A 5,899-nucleotide genomic window follows, 5' to 3' on the forward strand; every position below is an offset into this window, starting at 1 on the left:
TTAATTTAATTTAACTTTAATTTATGATCCAATTTCAGACATCATATTATTCACAAATTAAAAAATGTAGCTGTTACAATAATATTTAATTATCTATATCAATATTACACTAATATGAAACAAAAGTCCTGCCAAAAAACAAAGAGAGTGACATTATTATAAGACTTAGTAGATTTTTTTTTAAATAAATCAAAATTCAAATCAACACTTTTAAGTTTCAAAGAGTAAAATAAATATCAAGATTGCGAGAACCGAATTGGTCAATAAACCGGTAAAGTCATTGATTTAATAGTTTATTGGTTCGACTGGGATTCAATCAGAATTTGACCGAAATTCAACCAGTTTAATTAAATATTAATTAAAATTATTAAAAAAATTACATATAATTTTAAATATATAAATTCAATCATTTCTAACTTAATAAAATTAAAATTTTCACAATTTTACATGATAAATTATTCATAATAGTTAGAAATTAAAACTTTCACAATTTTACATGATAAATTATTCATAATTTAATATTAGAAGTTCACAAACATATGTTGATGTTTTTAGTATACAAGCCATGAATGAGCGACAATTTCGACATCCGTGGTTATCTTTCGAGCACAGCAATTACATCCTTGACAGAGATGCTTCCGGCCATTTTAGTTTGAGTCAGAAGGAATCATTTCTCCCATGTTTTCTGCCAGCCTCTGTCTGGAAGAGTCAAAAGCACAAATATCTGGACAAACAATCAAACAGCAATAACCTGGTTAAATTATCACCCTCCATGCAAGATAATATAATTCAACGACAACGCCGCATTTTCATCTACAACTTAATAGTTTTAGGGATGTCAGTTTTGTGAATACTATACCTGACATTGACTTGCATCTTGTGGTTAAGTTATTTGACAACCGAAATGACAGATAAAGAGTTTAAAAGAAAACTCACCTGAAGTTGCAGAAGTAGTAGAACCTTTTATATCCCCTTTGTGATTATCCTTTGAACTTTTTCCAGATGCTCAAGATTTGTGATTTACATCTTTAGCTGGTTGAAAACCAGATGACATGTCTGTCCCTCCTTCGTGTTTCTGCCTGGCTTGCTCCACCGTAAGTTGCCACTTCGAGAGAATGCCGTCTCCCCCAAGTCACAGCTCACTAAGACACTAAACCAAACAAACAACTAAAATATCATGGTCAACCAAAGATCAAAAGGGTTTTAGTGGGGAAAACAATAAGTTATCTTTAATTCTAGACTTCTTGTCCTTAACACATCCTGTTCTTCAATGTTGTATTAAGCGTACCTTCCCCATGGGGAGAAAAATCACAATTGTTTTAATCTTCTCGTGGATACTTAATTTCATATAAAAAAGAACTCAATAAACAACCAAAAATAAAATAACATAAAAGAGGAAGCAGAAATGACTGTTTTCTTAGAACTGACTTACAAGAAGATTGAAATATGAATAAGGACAGCAAAAAAAAAACCATAGCTATCAACAATTTAATTACTGAATATCATCACTAAGAGAACACATATTATGTACATATACATTTAATATAGCGTTGGTACTACAGGTATCAGGTGCATACCGCATATTAACAATCATAATTGGACAGTATTTAATCCACAAAAGTTAAGCCACTGCATTAGTCAAGATCAAGTATATCACTCTCAAACGAGACAGTAGGAACTAGTTGACCCATTCCAGAAGGGGAAGCAGAAATGAGTGACGTTAAGGCCAGTAGATGTTGTAGGTGCCATACTTCTGGATGCTGGAACGCCCCTTGAGAATTCGTCCTTTATAGTTCCTTGATTGGCACCTCCTGGTTCAATTTGTGCAGAATTACCAGAACACAATCCATGCATTTTAGAAATATTCTGCCAGTCGCTGCTCAGTGGGTAATTCACTAAGTTCCTTTTTTACATAACCAGATGACAATAGCCCTGAATTTTGATCTTTGTTTGATGGTGGTTGCCATGCATTTGGAGTTTGTTGGGATGATGGATTGTTTAACAGAGCAACAGATTCACCTGGCAGACACTTGGGATCATTGGAAGTGTTCTACCATTCAAGTTTTGGCATACCAATGAAGCCTTGTGTTGTCCCACCTAAGTGATTTGGATAAGTGCTTTGAGGCGGAAATTGATTCATATGTGACTCATATGGTGGTGGTCTGATAGATGAAGCAGTACTACTTGTTGGCCTTGAAAAAGGCTTATAATTACCACCACTACTACCATATGCTGATGGGAAATGTAGATACTGCTGCTGTGGCTGCTTATTGCCTCTGTATGTGAAGAGATCATCTTTCTGCTTCCTGATTAACAGTGTTGGAATTGCAATATGCCAACTGGCTCGGTTGCAAACCCTGAGTTTCCATTCTTGAGATTTTCTAGCATTGTTCTCCATAGTTTGGACAGCTGAATAAGTCATATGAGATTGGTCTGCAGCAGCATTCATACTTCACTGATGAAGCGGAGCTAAAGCATGCGGATCATTTAATTGCCTGGCACCTAAGCCAACAGTGGGCATCCGAACAGGGTGCTGCTGCTCCACAGGTCCTTGGTTGGGCCTTGCACCTAAGCCAACAGTGGGCATCCGAACAGGGTGCTGCTGCTCCACAGGTCCTTGGTTGGGCCTCATCTGTAACAGCTGAATAGAACAATGAATCTTAGCATGATATCAACATATATATTTCATGGGACCTGTAAAACTCATCCATAACAAGAATTAAACTTGTTCTCAACCTACCTGTGCTTGTATTTTTGCCATTGCTAATCTAAGCATCTGGCCCCCTACAATACCTTTCATAAGCCGCACAAAACTGTCTTTTGCTATTTCGTCTTTCTATAACACACAATAAATGCACAAAACAGAAAGTGAGTAGCATGGGATATCTGTTCCTAAGTTGATCATATCCTATCAACACAAAACTGACTTTAGCAAAGAAAAGAGACAAGGTTCCCACTACCAAAGGACCAGGTAGTGAGATTATTTAGAGAAACCCACCTTCAATTTACTAAATAGAGTTTGAAGTTGCATGGCTTGGTCTTTGGGAAGTTGAGGTATCAAGATAGGTAGAAACATGCCAAATGGTACCTGTTTTTGACGATTAATTTGGCCTCCTGGCTGCTCATTGACTGTAGCCTGTTGATTACTTATTTGCTGCAACTTTGCATACTGCTGAGATTCGCTGCTGGGATTAAGTGTTTTGGCTACCTCATTATTAGGAACAGGATCTTTTCCCAAATTTTGAATTCCAACTGTCTGAGAATTTTGAAGAGAAGCTTGTACAGGGTGTGGTAGGTGGCGTTCATCTTGAGACTGCTTTTGTGATAAAGGAGGATTATTTACAATTTGAGAAGCAACATGCTGTGGCAAAGGAGGGTTATTTACATTATGAGAAGCAACATCCTGTGATAAAGGAGGATTATTTACACTATCCTTGTTAGGATTTACAATCTCCCCATTGACAACTCGATAATCAGGGTGAACACGCGAAAAGTCGATACCCGGAGCCAGATGATGCACTTGCTCCATGATGTTCCTGTGTGCTCTCTCCTTTGCTTCAGGGACGCAACATCCCAGATGTTTGACCTCTTCCTCCAACTGCTCAATTCTCCTTTTTGATGCTGTTTCCTTCTCCCTTAACTGCGACTTCTCCTTATCAGCCTCTTTCAGCTTGTTTTCCATATTACTAATCTTGGCGGTTAAAGTAACCTTCAATTCCTCCAAGGCAGCTCTCTCGTTTTCTTTTGACTCAAGGCGGATCTCCAATTCCTTAACTCGGCCTTCTAGCACCATCTGAGAGTTGGAGGTGATGGGTGGCTCTAAGTTGGGGCACACACCTTGGGCTTGAAAGTGTTTCGAGTACACATCAGACTCCTCGATGGCGGGGAGCAGCACACCATTTTCAACTGGCTTCCCTTTGCCATCCACCATTTTTTGCATTTTTGGCGGAGGTGGATGCCCTAGATCAGCACCTGTGCCCACAAAATTTTACTGGCTACATTGTGCATAGTAAGCACAGTAATCAAAATTTTAAACAATAGGAAAGTGGCCTTGGCAGATTATTAAGAGCATAATTAACACTCCCCTTCAGCAGTCAGCACCAAAGAGGCTGAGTAAAGGACATTGTATATTTTATTTAAAAAAAAAAAGAATAAATATCGACAAATTGAAACATAAATATTAGCTATTTCATTCTATGTGAGACAATCTAATTAAACTGGAGTTCACTACATTCTTGAGTTTTTCTTCCTAGATTTTTTCCCTCTCTTACTAAGATATGGTATTATGGATGTGGTTTGGCAAATTGCTATATGCAAAATTGACAAAACACTTGACAACTGGAATGATTGATAAACAATTCAACAATGAGAGAACTCACCTGGGCTTGCACAAATGTTGCTTCTGTTTCCATCAACAGCTTCTGAATTTTCAAAAAGGATGGGGAACGCAAAACTTGGGGATGTCACTGGTGATTTTACTCTCTTTGCTCCTCTACCAACATTATTCTCCGATTGAACAACTTGCGGATTGGCTTTTGAACTGGCTGAACTAATCGTGTCTTCAACTTTAACATACAACTCTATGCACCGCAACTCAGAATTTGAGTCATGGTAACCAAACATCAACTGAATGTCTTGATCAGACTTGAGCCAAAAAACCTGACTGTCGGATGCTTGCGGACCAATTTTAACATGCAACCTATACGCCATTCGAGATATCTGCTTCCTTTCAAGTTCACCCATATTCCTCAATATCAGATTCTTCAACTCAAGCAGAGACTTTTGACGATGAATGCTCATCAACAAAGGCTCCGAACTTTGAAAGGGTCCATCTACAGTGTCTTCTACATATCCATTGGGATGAACAAGTATGAACACGGTCGAATAAAAATCCATTTGCCACTCTGAGCTCTTCTTCAGATTATATAGTGACCTGATGAAGTAAATAATTTTTTATTCACTAAATAATAATAATAATAATAACCTGTCTAATGGTGAGAGATTTCAGTAACATGCATAAGATCCTAAGTGTCATTCAGAAAATTCATCGAACACATGGAGAGCATAATACCCAGTTGCAGAAAACTCAAATCAGGCTGAACAAAAATCGACATGGGAAAAAATAATAACAATAATAATAGTAACTGATCTTGAGAATGACCATGTGAGGAATCGATGGAAAGTTTCGAACAGCTCAGTTTTGCTGAAGCCTCAAACCTAACTTCATAACTAAGAAGGACTCTTTCTTTCTCCCGGATGAAGCTTTATTTTTTGTTGGGACTGGAATCCCATCTCGTTTACTCTAACAGCGAAAATCTGTTCGATTTCTTTCGGGCATAGATAAGAATGGAGCCATTTCTTTGAATTTGTGTTAACCAAAACGATCAGCTTCAAAGCAATGGTTGACCATTTTGTCCTTCTCTTTTTTTTTTTGGACATTGCTAGTGTGTAGAAAGAAAAGATCTTCTACATGTGTAGAAGACACATGTCCCTTTCTTAGTTAAAGTTTTTACAAAAGATAAGTACTCAAAGGAGACATTTGCTGCAGTGGTTCAGTTGATGCAGAAGTTAGCAGTAAGAATTATCCGTTTGTAAATTCCAAAAGTTACTTTTTTTTTTATTTATTTATAAAAAGTTACATTAACAGTATTTAGTATAATTTTTTAAATAAATTTTTAATATTTTAAAAAATTATTTAAAAATTTTTAAAAAAATTAAAAAATGTGACTTCTTCTATTTTTAAAAATAGAAGTATTATGAAAGAAGTCATTTTTTTTAATTTTTCTATAAGTTTTTAAATAATTTTTTAGAAAGTTGCAATTTAATTTTAAAAATTGCATTAGACATTAATACTACTATTTTTTATAAGTCAAAAATTAAAAAAAAATACTTCTAAAAT

General features: G+C 36.2%; 1 pseudogene; it reads right to left on the reverse strand.

Annotated features, from left to right (window-relative positions):
- Window positions 1,369-5,492, reverse strand: LOC110263644 (annotated as a pseudogene).

This window comes from Arachis ipaensis, chromosome B06 (assembly GCF_000816755.2).
Source record: "Arachis ipaensis cultivar K30076 chromosome B06, Araip1.1, whole genome shotgun sequence".
NCBI lineage: Eukaryota > Viridiplantae > Streptophyta > Magnoliopsida > Fabales > Fabaceae > Arachis > Arachis ipaensis.